The sequence below is a fragment of the Miniopterus schreibersii genome (genome assembly GCF_964146895.1).
Source record: "Miniopterus schreibersii genome assembly, chromosome: 18".
NCBI lineage: Eukaryota > Metazoa > Chordata > Mammalia > Chiroptera > Miniopteridae > Miniopterus > Miniopterus schreibersii.
In genome coordinates, this window is record NC_138121.1 from 32,557,452 (window position 1) to 32,576,316 (window position 18,865).

General features: G+C 53.2%; 1 protein-coding gene and 1 long non-coding RNA gene across 4 annotated transcripts in view; one reads left to right on the forward strand and one right to left on the reverse strand.

Annotated features, from left to right (window-relative positions):
• Positions 1 to 18,865, reverse strand: part of GNAO1 (G protein subunit alpha o1) — a 129,362-nt gene that overhangs the window by 28,281 nt on the left and 82,216 nt on the right. The window lies entirely within an intron of this gene.
• LOC308547569 lies at positions 3,517 to 8,775 on the forward strand. Its single transcript, XR_013997522.1, has 3 exons — positions 3,517 to 3,752; positions 5,288 to 5,475; positions 7,923 to 8,775. It is a non-coding gene; the product is annotated as an uncharacterized lncRNA (long non-coding RNA).

The window sequence follows — 18,865 nt, forward strand, 5'->3', positions numbered from 1 at the left end:
GCCAGGGCCCAGAGAGGAGGCCGGCCTGCCCGAGCGCGGAGGGGTGTTCTATGTGGGTGACCAGCAGAGATGGGGGTGCAGGATGGAGGCTGTCCTGGGCCCTCAGGGGCAGTGGTAAGTTTGTTACCAAGGTTTCTGCTCACCTCGGACCCCTGAGAATGGAGCAAGGATGCCCATTTGTCCAGAGTTCCAATCATCGCCCACTTTGGGGCAGCCTTAGGTGGTGCCCCTTTCTCTCGGTCCTGTTTTCCCCTTGATGGGTCCAGACCCGCCAGTCTATATCTCCTGGGGGCTCTCAGGCAGGACCGCAGTGGACAGCCGAGCCACCAAGCAGCACTCTTCAGTCAAAAGTGAACTTGAAGGTGAACGGGACAGAAATTTCCAAATCTGCGATGGCCTCACCCTCTGCCCCCTTTCCTGACCTCAACGTTCTAAGACAGGAGAAAATAACTAAAACTGGAGACTAAATTTCTAAGAAACGAACAGGGGCAGAATGAAATCACCCACACAGAGCTCAGTCAAGGGAAAGCAAAGAGATGAGGGCCAAGCTCATCCCTTCAGAACACAGAGTGACAGTGGCGAACAGTTTAATTAGAGCCGCCTCTGCTGGGATGTCAGCAACACAATGACAGAGGAGAAAATGTGGAGGCTGGGACGCTACACGCAGGGCAGCGGTCAGGGGACACAGGCGAGTCCTAAGCACCACAGGTCCGGCTGATGGGCGCCTCTCCTCAGGCTTATTCATGGGCGCCCCTTCCTGTCTCCTGGTCCCCTCACTGAAGACACTGGGTCCCACACCATCCATTAGAGTGACCAGATACTGTTTTTTTCTTTTATTATTGTTGTTGTTAATCCTTACCCGAGGATATTTTCTCTACTGATTTTTAATTTTTTTTAGAGAGAGGGGAAAGGAGAGGGAGAGACACAGAGAGCGAAACATTGATGTGAGAGAGACACATCGATGGGTTGCCTCTCACACGCGCCCCAGCTGGGGCCAGGGATTGAGCCTGCAACTGAGGTATGTGCCCTTGACTGGAATCCAACCCATGACCCCTCAGTCTGCAGGTCGATGCTCTAACCACTGAGTCAAACTGGCTAGGGCCAGATACTGTTTTTTTCTTGAAAAGGAACAAGCATGTCCCCCTGCTTCTAGGACCTCAGGTCCTGAGCAGTGCACTGGTGTCAGAAGTGGGATTCAGCCTTCACTTTGCCTCCGACTGGCTCTGGGACCCTGGGAAAGTCTCCTCTCCTCTCAGGGTCTTGTTGTTCTCAAATGCACAAGGAAGGGGTTGACTAGGTTAGTGGTTTTCAAAGGGTGCTCTGTGGACTCCTGGGGGGGGGGGGGGAGGTGTCTCTGAGGCCCTTTCAGGAGTTCACAAGATCAAAACTGTTTTTTATGGTTTTAAAAAAAAATATGTTATTGACTTACAGAGTGAGAGAGGAAGGGAGAGGGAGATAGAAACATCAATGAGAGAGAAACATTGATTGGCTGCCTTCTGCACGGTCCCCACCTGGGATCGAGCCCAAAACCTGGGCATGTGCCCTGACTGGGAATCGAACCCGCAACTTCCTGGTGTATGGGTCAACACTCAACCACTGAGACACACTGGCTGGACAAAACTGTTTTCTTAAGAGTACTAATACGTTATTTGTCTTTCTAACAGTGTTAATGTTAGCACTGATGGTGCAAAAGTAATAGCAGATAAAACTGCTAGCCCTTTAGTGGGAAGCAGTGGCCCCAAACTGTCCTAGTTGCCATGGTGTTCTTTGCCACCATGCATTCACAGTGTTAGCACATTGACGCTGGCAATATTTATATGCTGGCAGGTGGGTCGGCGACAGGTGTAAAAAACAAGGGTGACAAGTACTCCCATCAACTAAAACAGGGGTGAGGCCGAGTGGTGCCTGTGGCTGTGCACCAGCTGGGCCAGGCAGAGAGGTCCCGGCAGGCGCCCTGGGCAGGGCGGGAGGTAGAAGGTGCAGTGGGGCCAGGCTGGATGCCAGCTACCTTGACTCCCAGCACCTGGCCACGAGAGAGGAACCAGCAGTAGTGGAGGGTCAGGCTGAGCAAAGGGTCAGGCTGGGGGCCTGTCTCTCCTGTTATGTTGGCAGGGAGGGAGGGAGGAGGGAGCTGTACCTCATGTGGTCTGCATCCAACTGAGGGCCAGGTAGGCAGGAGCTGCTCCAGTCTGGATGCTACCACCTTAGCAGCTCTCTCTGAGACCTAGGATCAGGGTGCATGGCTCCCCCCACACCCCTGACTTAGCCCCTGCCAATCTCATCTCCCTGACATTGACAAGGGTGAGCATGAGCATGGGGCCAGACAAGGTCCCAGCAGCAGACCTGGGCATGGGAAGGTGATCAGATGTCCCAATGGGCAGCATCTGAGGCCTCCACTCTGCCCTGAGCTGGGGAAGAGCTGCATGGGGCTCACAGAGTTAGAAAGTCAACAATGAAGCCCCTACCCAGTTGGGGAGGGGTGGTACACTGGCACAGGCCGACCATCAATCTCCAAAACTGCAGGGCCACTAAAGAGGCCACTTGGTGCCACCTGGATTTCAGCTCTCTGGTGGCCCCTGGGTTAGAGATTGTCCTGCAGGATACAGCCTGCCATGAAACTGAGCTGGAGTCGATGGAGCTTGAGTGTGAAGTGCACCAATTCTGGACCAAGCCTCTTAAGACATGAATATGTCCCCTGGATGCAGATGATGACAAAGTCCTGGGGGAATGGGTGGTGCCAGAAGATGGAAAGGAGCTGGTCCATGAGTCACTGTGTGGAGGAGAGCTGTCCACCCACCCACAGTACCTGCCCGAGGCTGTCAGATGAGCAAGAAACAACCTTCTATTATATTTGAACCATGAAACGTTGGGGGGGGGGGGGCTGTGTGTGTTTGTTGTAGCAACTAGTGGTACCCTTATTGACACATCCTGTTTGTGTTCCCCCTTTTCTGACTTTTGTTCCCTATGCGACATCTGGCCTCTCTTTAGCCCTAGATTTTGGACTATCTGGTCCTATCCCTCTTCCACTGCTTCAATAAGCACTAGCTTGTCCTCTTAACCAGACTGCAGCTGGTGAAGAGTAGAGGTCAGTTTTTGGAGCATCAAAGAATCTGTGCTTCCTCCTCCCCTCCCCTCAAAAGGAGAAAGTCGTGCCCCCCACCCTTGGGCGTTGCCCAAGCCTCACTCCCTCACAGAACACTGCGTGGCACATAGTAGGCACTCAATAAATGATAGTAAATTTTTGCTGTTTTTATATATCACCTGTACTATAATTTACTTAATATTTTCCTTTAGACTTTTATCTACTTAAACTTATTTTAAGAGAAAGGAAATTTCGTATCACTAACAATAATATCTGCAAAAGGAGGTTGGGTATGCCAGTTTTTATCTTTTCCTAATATTCATGAAAAGAAGTTAATACTTAATGTGATCAAAGTCAACATGTTCATCCTTCACGATAGCTCAGGTCTGCCCACCTCGCCCATGTGGGAAGCGCTGCCCACGTGGGAAGCCTGCAGCATAAGGCAGGCACAGCTGGTGCAGCCGCAGGACTTGGAGCTGAAGCAGCATGTCCACGAGCAAGGAGTTTGCTGGGTCCCTCGGCAGTGGAGCTGGGATCAACTACTTCACATCCCGGTTCTGCATGGCTCTCACCCACCTCCCCCCAGCAGGGCCTCTACTCTGAGTTCTGTGAAGCCTGAAGAACCGCCCTGATTTACCGGAGCGCACAAAGCCTGTTGGTGGGCACACAGGTACGGGGGCACACCATGGGCTCTAGGCTTTCACCACCGCAGACCTCTTGTCTCCTTCTCTGTCCTTGCCTCCCTCCTGGGTTCTCTGGGTTTGGTGTCAAGAGGGAATAAGCTCATTGGTGGTTTCAGCTCCTGAGGAGCCTGGCACATTCTCATGGGAAGGAAGAAGGGGCATCTATGCCTTGGGTGTGGGGTATGGCAACGGTGAGTCTGCCCCCCATCTCCCCACCCACAGCAGTCAACTTGAGGCCTCACTTTTGTTGAGAAATGATGGCCCCCAATTGCCTGGACACAGATGCAGGGGAACCAGGGACTCTGGCCTGCTAAGGAGCTTGGTTGTCATGGTGACTCCTGGTCTCCTAGCTGCCAACCTCCTCTTAGAAGGTGACTGCTCAGCCTCAAGGCCAACAAGGAGGAGGGAAGGAAGGAGAGAGGGAGGGACCCCCCACCTGTCCACCTGTCTCAGCAGCACAGTGGCTGGGCGGACACCTGCCCTCCAGAGAGGCAGGCTGCCCCCTCTGCAGGGCCTGTATGGCCCCAGGACAACCTGTTCCGAGGAGCCACCAAAAACTAATCCAGGGCAGCCTCTCCCAAGCCTCTGTGGTCCCACCCAGGCACCAAATGAACTTGAGCAAAACCCCCAAAAAGAAAATCACATTGCCCCACATCCCACACTAGACTTGACTAGCTAAAAAGGCGGGTGTGGGTCCGGTCCTGACTCTTCATCTGCACCCCACCTCCTCCATCCCATCCCTTCTCTGGGGCCTCCTCTCACCACTGCTCTACATTCATGCTCTGGGCACCCCGTCCTAAACCTTTCCTCTGACCCTGCTTCCCCTCAAGCCACTGTCCTCCCGCTTCCTCCTTTGGTCCTGTCACCTCCCCTCCATCTCCCTCCAAGGCTCTCGGTGCCCGCCGCATTGCCAGATGACCCCTCTCGTTTTCTCTCTGGGTGCTGTGGACTCTGCTTCCAGGTCACCTCAGTGCACGTGAGCCTGCCTGTCTCCCCTGGGGCCCCTGTGCCTCCGTCCAACCAACACTGAAGTCCCCAGGGGCTCAGTCCTCAAACCTTCTTGCTTTCTCAAGCCACCTCCTCCTCGGGCTCGACTCCACCCGAGATCCCCCTCCATGGAGGGCGCTGCTGCGTGACCCCACCTGGCCTCTGCTTCACCGGCTCCGTGGCCGGGTGCCTGCCTCTCCCCGCTCCTGGTTTCCTGTCCCGTGGTCTCTAGCACCACATTCCTTCCCGTCTCCTTCTCCTTCGAGAGAGGAGAGAGTTCTGCTGGACCAGCGCACCCCTGATGCTATTTACTTAATTTTTAAAAAATGACATTAAATTGACTCATTTCTAAAATTCAGCTTATTCTAGACCACCACACCCATGACATCAGAGGGGACACAGCCTCTTTCCAATGGCAGTTCTGTGCTTCCTGTCCGGCACACCAGCTGGAGACCCCACGGTCAGCTCCTCTGATTCCCCAAAACGGGAGCACTAATCACGCAGAAAGGTCTGAACTCTGATCCTTCCCCTCCAGAGCCACCCCTGCCTGTCCTGCATGGATGACAGCAGCAGTCCAGACCAGTCTCCTGGCCTCTCCCCTTTTTATCTGCTGTCACTGTGATGGAACCAAGGCCACCTCTCCTGCCACCTGGAGTTCATGCCACCTGTTTCCCATGCTTATCGGCCACCTCACCACTGGTGTCCCCTCCAAGGAAGAACTGGGTAAGACCTCTTCTGAGAGACACTGAGATGGCAACCAGAGGGAAGGAATGGGACAGAGACCTCGGTGGTTGCTAAGGAGCAGGGTGACATGAGGCTACCTGAAATTTATGGATAACGCAGGATTTGGCCTCCAAAGATGTGGGCCAGTCATTTCAACTCCTTGTGACTTAGTTTCTTCAGCTGTACATGGCGATGTTCTCCGTGCCATGTGAGAGCCCAGGGTCTGGGCGAATGTGCTCTCCGAGCTGCGAAACGCTTCATCATGGTGCGTGCCACATGTGCCTGCGTGATTAGTCAGTAGCAGGAGTAATAACAGTAACAGCGATAACTTGGGGTGGACAAGGGATGTGCAGGAGCCCCCGAGGGTAGCTGGTTCCTCACACACCTGGGCTGCTTTCCTTGGTTTATCCAGAGAGCAGGAGAACAGTACCTGCGCCTCAGGGTCTCCCTGAGCCAGCCGGAGGCCCATCCACTTGCCTTCTAAGCTGAAAGGGACTGGGGCTGCCTCTTCCTCGATTCTGGGAGGGAGGGAGAAGGTCTTCTCCACCTGGTGGATCTTATAGGCTCCTGAGAGGTCCTGGTTCTATAGCACTGGAGGAGACTGGGATGGGAGGATGCCTGCGACCAGCCCAGGCCAGAGCTCTGCCCTGTGAGTGCCCCAAGATGGCCCAGGCTGGACAAAAGCTCACTCTCCAAGGATAAGCCACTGCCTCAATTAGCTGTCCTCCAGGGAGCAGCTCCACTGATCCCCTAAAAGGCACAGCAGGTTCCCGAGGGCTGCGGCCCCCTGCGGTCCCCAGGCCTTTGCTCCAGGCCCGACCACATTGTGCGATGGGCCCCACGCTGCTCCTTTCACTCCCTCTGCCTGGCCGGCAGTAGGCAGTGCCTTTGAAGTCTGGTCTTCTGTTCCAACGGGAAACGTTGCTCAGAACCAAAATTAGAGAGGCTGCGCAATCAGCTTGCCAGTTAAAATGCCACCCAGGTCCCCCCTCCCCCTTTAAAATGTCATCTTAATTAGATGGAGCCTGGTTTCATGTTTTCTGAATTTCAAGGTAATTTCTCTAGGACATTTCCCTCCTTGTGGTTATTTTATTTTTATCCTCGGCATAGGGTGGAGGGAATGACCCGAGGCTGATCTGCAGGTCTGCAGGCAGCTCAGCCCTCCAGCAATTTGGGGCTGGCTGCCCCTGGCTCTGGAGGTGTGAGGGGACTGGGGAAGGCAGGTGGTGAGGTCTGCCGGGGCTTCAATCCTCCATTTCATTCAACACAACACTTTCTGGGCCTCTCTCCCCTTGGGGAGCCTGGATGTGCCTCCCCAGCCCGCTCGCCAGGCAGCCCGGACCCCTTCCCCACTCAGCCTGCCATTCTTGTCCCCACCTAGAGCTGGCTGCCCTCCCCTGAGGGCTGAGGGCCACTGGCGACCCCGCACTAACACAGACCACTGAACCACACCAGGAAGGGCTCTAATTCTCTCTCAAGGATTCTGACTGATGGTGGATAAAAAGCCTGTTTGGTACCACTGGGTCCCTGACACCCTGAATGCTTGCGAAACATCCTTTTCAACAGAGGGAGAAGGCTGCTTGGGATGGTCTCCTCTGGTCCCCCACAACCCCAACCCTGTCCTCAACGAGGAGGTCAGGGAAGATCCCTGTCATGAGCTGCATCGTGTCCCCCAAATTCATATGCTGAAGCCCTAATCACCAGGACCTCAGAATGTGACCGTATTTGGAGATAGGGCCTTTAAAGAGGAAATTAAGTTAAAATGAGGTCATTGGGGTGGGTCCTGATCCATTAAGACTTGTGTTTTTATAAGAGGAGATTAGGACCCAGGCAGAGGGAAGAGCATGTGAGGACACAGGGAAGACAGTCCTCTACAAGGCAAGGAGGGAGGCCTCAGGAGAAACCAACCCTACTGACACCTCGATCTCAGACTCTGGCCTCCAGAACTGTGAGAAAATGTCTGTTGTTCAAGGTCCCCACTCTGTGGTCCTTTGTTATGGCGGCCCTGCGAACTAATACAGCCCCCCAGATGGGACAATCTTTGGGGCTGGGAGTGGGGGTTCTCTCTCCATCATTCCAAACTCTATCTATAAGTCTGTTAGGGTCTCGATCCTACCCCCAACCTCCCCTTGAAGTTCATCCCAAGGCACCTTGCCCTCACCCTGCTCCCTTTCTAGGCTTTGCACATACTCAACAAGCTCACTTCCACCTCAGGGCCTTTGCACTGGCTCTCTTGCCACCAAAAACGTTTGTGAGGTTGGCTCCTTATTTTCCAGTCTCTGCTTAAGTATAACCCCTGAGAAAACGTTTTCCCTGACAGCACCCCTCCCCTCCCCTAAAGCAGGTGCCTTCTGTTGTTCCCAGGCCAGCTTTCTTTTCTTTAATAGCACTTATCACGCTGTGTAATTAGATCTGTTTGTTTCTTCATTGACTATTTCTCTTCCTAGGGAGACTGTGAGCTCCAGAAGGGCAGGGCCTGCGTCCGCTTTGTTGACTAGAATAATTCATTGACAAGGTGCTGCCAGTGGAATGAATGAAGCGACGAATGAATTCTAGGCCATACGTTGAGCTAAGCACCACGAGCCATCTCCTTGTCGCGGGAAGGCCCAGCAACACCAGGGTGAGCCATCAGGAAGCAGACAAGAGACTGCCCAGAGCTTGTTCTCAAGGCGTCCGCTCGGCTCAGCAGGAAACCCAGGAGTGCTGGGTTACAGGGCAGATCAGTCACGAGAGGAGCTGAGACGCCACAGGTGAGAACAGAAATAGGATGCCGTCCTGGATGCCACGGAGCGACGGGAGGAGAGGGTGCTGGCGCTGCTCCAGCAGAGGTGAACGTGTCCTCCCTGGTGCCTACCCATGCCCGCTGGACACTGACAACCACGCGTGGGGACTGCACGTGCAGGGACCGGCCTGCTGGGCGGTCAGTGAGGAGGGCTGTTTGCAGGGGAGGGGGATTTGTTTCATTACCTAATTTCAAAGCCTCTAATATTCCTTTCGAGAATCTGTCTGGTTTGGAGTGTCATAAATAAAAATGGAAGAAAGGGCAAGTACTATAGAAAAGTGGAGAATGTTTGCCTTCATTACACATGAAAAGGAACTTGGAAACTCCCTTTCGAGTTTAACTCTGTAATTATGTCCACATGGGCTCCTCCTCCCCTCAGGGGGTGGGAGGAACTGGTCTTCTTCTCTGGTTACAAATGATGGACATGAAAGCTAGCCCCCCAAAAGTTGATCTGTGATGTTAAGTTCAGTGCATCCAATATAGCCCTTATTTTGAGCAATAAAGAAAAATATTTCATTAATAGGAGGTCAGTGTCTCCCTGGCCCATTGAACAAATGATGAACACCTCAAGTGTGCAGGCCTGAAGAGGAACCAGTGATCCGCCTGCCTCGGATGGCCACAGCCCTGGGGACAAGGTTGGAACTTGGGGCAAGGAGTGAAGAGAACCCAGGTGTCCAGATCCTGAGAATCAGTGAGGGGGAGACAAGGGGCTTGTTGAGGTCCAGGTTGCAGGACCTCTGCTCCCCTGATGAGGGAGGCACCGAGTGTGGCCCTCACCACCTCCTAGGGTGCCATTTCCAGGTCTCTCCCCTGGACCCTGAGCTCCCATGTAAGGCTTCTTCTCCCTCCGGATCCACCACCAGGCTGGGCACACAGCAGGCACTCAGTCAGCATTTGCTGAATGAATGAACTTAGAAGGGAAAGAGCCAAAAGGCACTGCACCGGGGGCTTAGAAGACTTGGGTGCAGTTCTCTCCTCTGTGGCCTTCCAGGGCACCTCCCTGCCGGGCTCTGTGACATGAGGGAGCTGCACTGGTTAGACCAGAGAGGCAAGCTGGCTTCAACCTGCGGGCCGCTCTGATCAACTGCGCCGGCTGCCTGGGCTGCACGGAGGGGTCTCCAGGGCCAGGCGCAGTGCTGTGACTCAGCAACAGTGAAGGGCTGGTGGTGGCTGGTGGTCAGTAGTGGCACACAAGTCACCACTGTGCCACTCTTTGGATGTGATCATCTCTGAGGTTGCTGTCAACCATCACACTTGGTGACATTGCAGCTAGCATGCAAATACTCCAACGTCCGACAGTCATGAGGGCTCTCCTGCCCCAGTAGGTGAGACCTCTACCCAAGGCCTCACCACCTAAGATGCCAACCTAGGCTCTGCCTTTCTGGATGGTCTTGCCCACTTTTCCCGTGTCAGGTCTATGCAGAAAATGACGGCACCTGTACAGCACCTTCCATAAACACAGAAGGGGCTTCCTGGGGTGTACCGGTCACCCGAGTGCCTCTGCTTTGGGAAGGTGCTGCACCTGTTCCACACCTGGCTCTCCTCTGAGGTCCCACACTGGGCTCTGAATCATACCAGTTAGTTGCTGAATGGGCTCCTGTGTGTCAGTCTTGAAAACAAGCCTGTGATTGCTCTGCGTGGGGCAGGAGCTGTGCCTTCCCCAGTGCATCCCCCCTGCGCCCCCAGCCATGGGATAGGCACAGAGCTGGGCACACCAAAGGTGGGGGTGACATCACTTGAAACTGTCTGGAAGTGGCAGAATAAGTGACTGAAGGCCGCTTACAACTCCTGGGGCCCTTCTGCACTGACCCTATATTGACTGACTGGGGAGGTCCTGTTTCAGGCCAGGGGGTTCCAGAGATGGTGTCTGGATGGTACATGAGCCGTGGCTGGGAGCAGGACACCGTGCATTGGGTGTGTGCTGGGAGCTCATCATGGAATTGCAAACTCCCAGAAAAATTTTAGGTGGAATTATTTACAGATAGAAAAAAAATGTTTTCCCATGATTCATTCAATTACTTATAAAGCAGCTGTTTTTAATAATTTGGGACATGTAAGAAAAGAGAAATGTCAGGGCAAGCCATAAACATAAAGCTGAGGACACAGGTTGGGTGAAGACTCAACACGCAATGATGATGTCAGCGACATGAACTACGGCCCGACGGCAGGGAGGCTGGCGGGCTGGCTGTGCTCCAGGCGCCTCAGCGCAGCAGCCAGCACGGGACCCCCGCCCCCGCAGGGCCAGGCTGCCCACCGGCAGAAGTCCGGCTTATTCTGAGTGTGGCGGGAAGCCATGGGAGGCTTAAGGGAGAGACGAGAAGTACTGCTGCTTTTGAGGCTCGCTGCGGCTGCTTCGCGCAGCCAGGCTGGGTGCGGGAGAGCTGGAAGAGGGAGGGCTGCAGAGAACACCCAGGAGGCTGGTGCAGGCGACAGATGAGAGGCGACGGAGGTTTGGAACGGAGCTGGAAGGGCCCTTAGAAACAATGCCACCTATGCTCTCTCATCATGCGAGTTAGGTCAGCTCAAGGTTACAGGGCCACTGGTGGCTCAGCTGCTGGCTCTCAGCAAGGATGTGGGAGCAAGCTCAGGTTAGCCAGCAAGTGAGGCTCGTGGGAGGGAGGGAGGGAGGGAGGGAGGGAGGGAGGGAGGGAGGGAGCAGGTGGTCGTGGAAATCCTTGAAGGAGAGGCCATGGTTTGAACTGCCAAGTAGCAGGGGCCCAGGGGCCTGCAGTCTGCCTGGGCTGGTCCTGGGGCTCTAAGAACTGAACATCGCAGGTGGGAGTGTGTGTCAAGCTTAGAGGGAGCAGATCCTGAGCTGCAGATAGAAACGACTGCTCACATCAGTGTGAGACAGGACACAAGTGCCACTGTCCGGATGAGGCTGGCAGGGTCCTAGGATAGAGCCCTCAGGGCCCCAGGAGGGCGTGGCCACCCGCACTCCCAGACAGCGACACTCCCTGAGTCTCAGCACAGACCTACTTCGTTTTATTGCACTTCACAGATATTGCTTTTTACAAACCGAAGGCAAGACCCTCCGCCAGCAAAAAGATTACGACGCGCTTTATTGCAGCACTCACTTGCAATGATCTGAAACCCAGCTTGTGACACCTCTGAGGGATGCCCGTGTGTGCGTCTGTAAAATGGGGATTACAGCTGCATGTACCTCAGAGGATGCTGTGAGTGTTACGTGAGTTAGCGCAGTCAAGTGCTCAGCGTGACACCTGGTAAGAATTCAACACGACGGCTGCTGAGGCTTATTAATCACGTGTCTCTAGAGCTGCTCTGACCCACCCTCCATCAAGTAGAATGCTCCACTTGGGAGAAATGCACAGCAAAGCAAGTACAAGTCAGGAGTTTGGCTAAAGTAACTCACCAAAACAAAACAAAAAATTGCAACCAAGTAAATAAATAAAAAAATCTGTCACACGGGAGCACACATAATAATAACAAATAAAATTATCTGCTTCTGTGATCAGTGCTTAGAGGGTCAACAGAAAAACAGCCCCTCCCTGCTCAAGCCTCTTCATCCCCCAGATAAATAACTGGGAGGGAGGCAGATGGAAACGAGCAATGGTCCCAGGTCCCAGAGGGGCACGCTAGAGCCTGCGTGTGTCTAGATCTTCCTGACCCCCAAAGCCTGTGTTTTCGCCTCTACTGCACCCCTAAGAGCCTCGATCCTCAAAAGCACATCTGAGACTTAGTGAAGTGTTACACAGCCCATTAATATTCTAGGGGGGTCGAAATCAGAGCCCCTTAATCAACTGTATTGCTATAGTGGACCTAAGCTCTGTGTTCTAGGCCTTGTAGCTGTAGGACACTGTTAACCAGAGGGCAAGCGTCAACCGCCGTCAGCATCAGCTGCTGCGTGCACACCGGCCACAGGCTACCACCAGAGCCCTCAGGCGTCCGAGGGAATGTGGCCTTGCCCTGGGCTGAGACTGATGAGCCTGTGGCCACTTGGCAGTGGATGGGTTGGTGAGAACACAACCTCAGGGGACCGGTAGTGGCGAGTGCTGGGCTTTTAAAGCTAAAACTGTCGTTCGCTGGAACTTTGACAAGGTAGTGGGAGACAAATCAAGCTCTCTAATTTGTAAAGTGAGGTTTAAGTAAAAGTCATCACATTGGTAGTTCAACTGGTAGCCCTGAAGGAGTCCAAGAAAATGCAGGGACCTCTGTGGTCCTGCCACTGACATGCCAACAACTCCATCAGGGGCTCCTGAGCCAAACACAAGGGTCACACAGGGGTGCGATTTTCAGAACTTTTTGCATAATAGCTTATATATATTTTTTCTTTTTCTTTTTATTAAATTTATTGGGGTGACAATGGTTAACATGATCATATAGGTTTCAGGTGTGGGTTTCTATGTTATAAGGTCTGTGTATTGCTCTGTATGCCCACCACTCAAAGTTATATCTTCTCCCATCACTATATATTAGGAGAAAGCTTATATTTTTAGAAATACTCTTTCGCTTTTCAGGGGTAAGCCAAATCTGGAACCGTCCCATTTTACAGATGAGAACAATGAAGACTTGGAGGAAAGTATTTTACCTAGTGAGGCATTTGGAGGTGAGCAATCCTAGATTTTGGTCCTGGCTCTGCTACCTGTCTAAGCTTTAGCATTCAAATCTGATAAATAGTCCCAACTTCTCTGGGTACTGTGCTGTGAGGTTTGTTAAAAGGAGTAAGATACACATAATATAAGCATGTGGCGAGCAGTCAGTAGGTGTCAGCTGTTACTGTGTCACATGGTTGGCCAAGGGTGAGCTGACTTCAGGGGGCCACCTGTTTCCGGCACCCATTTAAATCATCTGTCTTGCATGATCACTATCTGGCTCTTGCAGTTTGTTAGTTTGCTTTTCTTCTCTAAACTGTAAATTCTGTGAGAATTACTCTTCTCAGGGGCTTCAGCTAGCAGCTTTCATGTCTGACGCACAGTAGGTCTTCAGTGTAACCTTAGGGTTGAAGGAAGCCCCTTTAAAATGGGAAGAGAGCTAGAGACTCTTTCCTTAGGGAAGGCACATAGTCAACCCCCCCCCCCCAAACCCACATACAGAACTGCAGAGCCAAATACACATGTGCACGCACACAAAACACACCCACACCCACACGCTGATCTGCCTTTTATTTCTGCGCTTGCAGCCCCAGAATCCCCAATAGGAAGCTGGCCAACTATAAAGCACAGGGACCCGAATGGTTTCTAAGCCACAAGATTTGCTCTGATTGGGGCGATGCCCGCCCCCATGCCTGGGTCAGCTCGGCTGATCTCCCCCAGTGGAGTACTAGGCCTGGCCAAGTGCTTGGGTGACTACTGCCTTCCTGCTGAAGGTGCTATTCCCTTGCCGTTCACACTGTGCGGAAGAGGCCACGCCGCTCACTGCCCATGCAAACGTAATCATATTCTGAAACCTCGGGCCCACATAAATAAAAATGTGTTTCCAACTCCGAAGCTTCAGTTATCGGAGGAAGGCTTTCCAAAATCATTCAGGGAGTTATCTGACATACTGAGTCGACAGCTTATTGGAAAAAGTGATTCAGAGACAAGAAAGAAAGGAAAAAAGGAAGGGCTTGGAGAGACCAGGGAGGAAAGGAGAGCGAGGAGGGCCCTTAGGTGGTGGGTGGAGCTGGCGGGGGAGGGCGCGGTGAACCCCCAAATGGCAGCTCCTCAGTCACACGGACATCACGCCAGGCTCTTTCTAAAAAGGCTTCTATTCGAGAGAATTCCAAGCGGCAGATTGGAGAAAGTGGGCCCAGGCCCTCACCTCCCCAGCGAGGATTTGCCTCCATTAACCCTTTGGGAAGGAGCGAGGAAAGCCCTCCTTCTCCAGTGGAGAGTCCCAGGAAGGCGGGCGGAGCCCACGCCAGCACTGGGGCTTCACCTGGAGCGCAAAGGTGAGAATGCTCACCTGCACTTTGGGCTCTGGGCCTTGCTGGGGCTGCTGACCTGCCTTCAGGGTCAGGCAGGCCTGGGTCTGGGGCCTGGCTTTGCCATCTGTCAGCTGTGTGACCCTGGGCAAGTCACTCAACCTTTCGAAGCCTCAGTTTCCTTATCTGTAAAATGAGCATAATTATATCACTTGCCTAGCTCATATGGAGAAGGCAAGCTTTTCCGAACCTCAGTCTTTCTGTCCTGCTTTTGTCATTTCTGCCCAATCTGTGTAAGACCCTGGCCTTATGTGCGTAATATGTTTTTTTACTTGACTCACTTAAAAAAAAAATCAAACTCCGACACTTTGGGCTTGTTTTAATATCTGGGCAGTCATGAGCTAGATGGGCTGCATTCTTATTTTCTGGATTTGTATTGAAATAAGTATCGTCCTATTAAAACGAGGAGTGTCACCGAGGGTAACAGCAGAAACAACGGTGTCTGGCACAGAGCCTGCCTGCGTGTGCTCCATACGTGGGGACTTGTTACTACCCTGCTGTCATCACCATCACTCAGATGTGCAGGGGAGGGGGTGACAGTGGAGTCTCTCCAGGCACCTGCTTCAGGAACCCTCTCCCCATCTGGGGTGACAGTCCCCTTCCTGGGGACCCCAGCCTGGGCTCCTTCTTCCCCTGTTCCCTTTCTCTTCCCATACTATCTCATGTCTGTGCATATTAAAAAATCACCCTGCACAAAGATAACTTATTTTTTTAAATGTCTAGTTCTACATAAAGGAGGGAATCCGCCCTCCAGGCTCAGCCCAGCTGTACACATTTTCCCCAACTTCACAACTCCCTCTTCCCCAAGTTAGCAAAACCTGAAATTCTAAGGGGAGGGGAAGTACTCCACCCAGCATTGCCTGGTTATTTGTCAATTCTGCCTAGATGACTAACCCAGAATTTCCTAATTTCCACCAGGGAGTTGTAACAGTTTTATTTTTTTTTTTAAAAGGGAAAAACCACCCAAATTCAAACCTCAGAAAAAACGCTCACCTTATAAAAACAAACACAAGCAAACAAGCCAACCAAATAAAGCTCAGCGCCGTGGCCTCTGTGTGCAGAGGAAACAGGCTTGGGTTGGCCTCAGAAGCCCCAGGTCCCCAAGTCCAGAGTCGGCACTCTCCAGCAGTGTGAGCCTGCCTCATCTGCAAGTGGGGGTCAAGCGGGGCCCGCTGGTGAGGCCGCTGTGTGGTGAGGGGCAGGTGTGAGTGGGTGTGGAGCACCAGGTGGATATCACAGGCGTGAGTGTTTCCTGGTGTGAGGGGTCACTTTGGGGGCCTTGACTGAGCTGGGAGGCACGTGGAGTTTATCTGACCCTGCCCTGGACACAGGGATCCCATGTGCTCCCCCAAAGGGCTGTTTCCTCAGTTAGACGATGGCTTATTCCACTGGGAGATGCTTCTCCCTCCAGGGGCACCAGCACGTCAACAAGGATTTCTAGAGACCAAAAAGCCTTTAAAACCCAAAGGGCTCCATCTCCAGCTGGGGCATTTTAGGCATGGGGAGACACTGTGAGTGGGGCCCAGCATCACCCTTGGGTAATATTCCCCTTGTAAAAAGCGTTCTGGGGGTGGCAACAGCTTCCAAAGAACCGGGGCTTATTTATCTTCTTGTTTGTTCCACAGGAAGAAACACAGGTCCCAGAACCAAATCAGACTCTGACCTGGAGCCCGGGTCAGATCCCATCACAGGCTCTGCTTGGTTTCTCAGAAATATCTGAAAAAGCAAGGCATGCTGGCTGCAGACAAATGTTGCTTTCCAGCCCCTCCTGCCCTGGGCCCTTGCTGCTGAGGTCCAGCAGGTTCTGGGGAGAGGTGACTACCTGGGCAGAGGCACTCAAGGGGCTCTAGTCATTTGGCCCCTTGATCCTTGGCCTCAGCAGCTGTTTGTCTGTTCCCTGGGCAGGGGCTGGAAGCCGTCGGAGCCCAGCCCACTGCTGCAGCCGCTCCCGAGTGACCAGCAAGCCACTCCTGCGCCCCGGTCCGTGCAGTGCCCTTGAACGCAGCCTCGGCCTCGTCGGGGCTGCTCCAGCTCTGCTCCGCATGGGAAACGGACGCTCTGCCTTCAAAGCTGAAGGACTCCGTTTAGCTGAGCTCAATTCCCCAGGCCCTCACCCCGGCAACGGATCTTTGGGGGGTTTACATCTCATGCATCACAACAGGGGAACAGCCATTCAGCAAGTTGGGGGGAACCCCGCAACACAAAAATCAATGTGCCCCCCACCCCGCAAGAGCGCAGCCACAAAACAAAACAGGATCAACAACAAAAATTTCCCACAAGCCCATTTGGCCTTGGCTGGCCGTCAACCAAATGAATTCAAACTTAATCAAACTTTCATGTCTTCCTTGTAAAGCTCAGGAAATCAGTAATTGGTTTTATAATTGAATTTTCTGATCACGTATCAAAGGACTGGGTCCTGCCAAAGGCCAAGGAATGGCCTGTCTCCAGCAAGGACGGCCAAGGCGCTCTGGAAGGTAGGGGCGGGCGCTAACTGCTGGTGGGCTAAGAATAGAGCCTGTTATTTATAACCAGAGAAGCCAGTGACAGCAGAGCCTGCCCTCACCAAGTGGTCTCCCCAGACGCTCCCCCAGGAGCCCCGCGTTTCTGATTTCTTTAGCAATGGTGGCCTTGGCCTAAAGGGTGGACGGTGAGGAGACGGAAGGCAGGGAGAGGGTGTTGGTAGCCCTGGGGAAGCAGGAGGCCTCCAGGGGCAGGGGCCTGGGCAGAGACTGGACGGGGTCAAGGCCAGAGCCATTCTGGGACAGGTAGTGGGGCACAGGAGGGGCAGGAGGAGCCCAAGGTTTTCCACCTGGGGAAGGAGGTGTTTTCAACATAGAGAAAGAGGAGAGAAGAGCCAGCTCTGGGCCTGGTTTCGCAGGGGTTAGGGGGGTGCTGGGGTGCTGATGGGCCTTAGCCACCAGAGTGCTGACAGGTACAGCTCAGCTTTTGCAAGTCCTCTCTCTGTGCTTCACGGTCTTCATCTCATTTAATCTTCACAGAAGCCCAAGGAGATGATCATTTTCGCCCCCATTTTACAAACCAGAGAAGCGAGATTCAGGGGGCAGAGGTGAAGGGGCTGCCCACTCGTGGGCCATGGAGCTGGGACTTGGACCCAGGACTGTTTGATCCCAGAGTCCACAAGCTCAACCCCTAATGCAACACAACCTCTTTCTCTGCAGATAAAGACATCACAGCCACACAGAAATAACGAGAAAGGGTTCCCGGCACTCAGAGATGGAAGCCTGAGAGTGAACAAGTCAACATTCATTAGTTCATTCCCTTAAAAATGTTCCTGCGAAAGGCAAGCCACAGGCTGGAGGATATTCGCGATACATATATCTGACAAAGAACTTGTATCTGGGAAGTGACTTTAAAAACCCCTCAAAACTCACGAATAATAGGACAAACAACCCACTAAAAGGAATAGCCCTGGCCAGTGTTGTACAGTGGTTAGAGCGCCGGCCTGCGCGCCGGAGGGTCTCGGGTTTGATTCCCTGTCAAGGGCACGTACTTGGGTTGCAGGTTTGATCCCTGGACCCAGTCGAGGTGCATTCCGGTAGCAACCAATTGATGTGTCTCTCTCACATTGATGCTTCCCCCTCTCTCTTCTCTCTCTCTCTCTCCCCGCTCCCTTCTACCCTCTCTATCAATGCAAAAAATATCCCCCATAAGGATTAACAAAAAAAAAGAAAAAAAAAGGAAAGAATAAAAGATGTGACCAGATACTTTACAAAAGAAGATATACAAATGGCCAAAAAGCACAGCCAACGTTGCTAAATATCATTAGTCATCAGGGGAATGCAAATTAAAAGCACGATGGGGCCTCAGTCCATGCTAACGGGAATAGCTAGCGGGGAGGGAACAATTCCCGGTGCTGGCGACAGCGTGGGCCAGCAGGAATGCTCATACATTCGAAATAGTCCCACCACTTTGGAAAGCAGTTTGAGAGTTTCTCACAAAGTTAACACACCCTCCATAGGGCCTAGCAGTTCCACTCCTGGGTATCCACCAAGAGCGGTAAAAGCGCGTGTCCACAAAAAAACCTGCACACCAGCGCTCTGGCGGCGTTAGTCACATTGCCCCTGGAATGGAAGGAACCCGAATGCCCATCAACAGGTGAGCAGATGGACAAAGGGCCCCCCTTGGGTACGTCTGAAGCTTGGTCACAGTGAAGCACCTAGGTGTTACGGAGAGAGCCAGCGGCAGGAATCTACAGCCAGGCGGAGGCTCCGGGAGGGGCCAGGCTTGCAGGCGTCCAGAGCACTCGGGTCTGGGTTTTGGAAGGAGGGATAGCAGCCCAAGTTCTGCAAACCCCTCCTGCAGCTGTCTGGGGGCTTGACCAGGGGGAAAGCACTAAATGGGTCTGCTGGGTATCCGCATATTCCATAGCAGCATCTCCCACTGCTCCGAGCTCCAGGTGTCCTGGTGGTGCCACGGGACATCTGCCTTCGTGCTCTGGGTGTGGGGCATGGATCGATGAAATGTGTGCATGATGTTTGTGACAGCGCCCAAAGGTGTCCCTGGCGTCACACCCCCACCCTCAGCCTGCTCCGCATGCTCTGCCATCGAATTCTCTCGTCAAGCAAACAGTTTCCCTCCCCGCACTACCCAGGGAGCCTTTCGGATTGATTAGACAGAAAAAAACTGACAGCTTCACATGGCGGGACATCTCCCCCTGCCGCCCC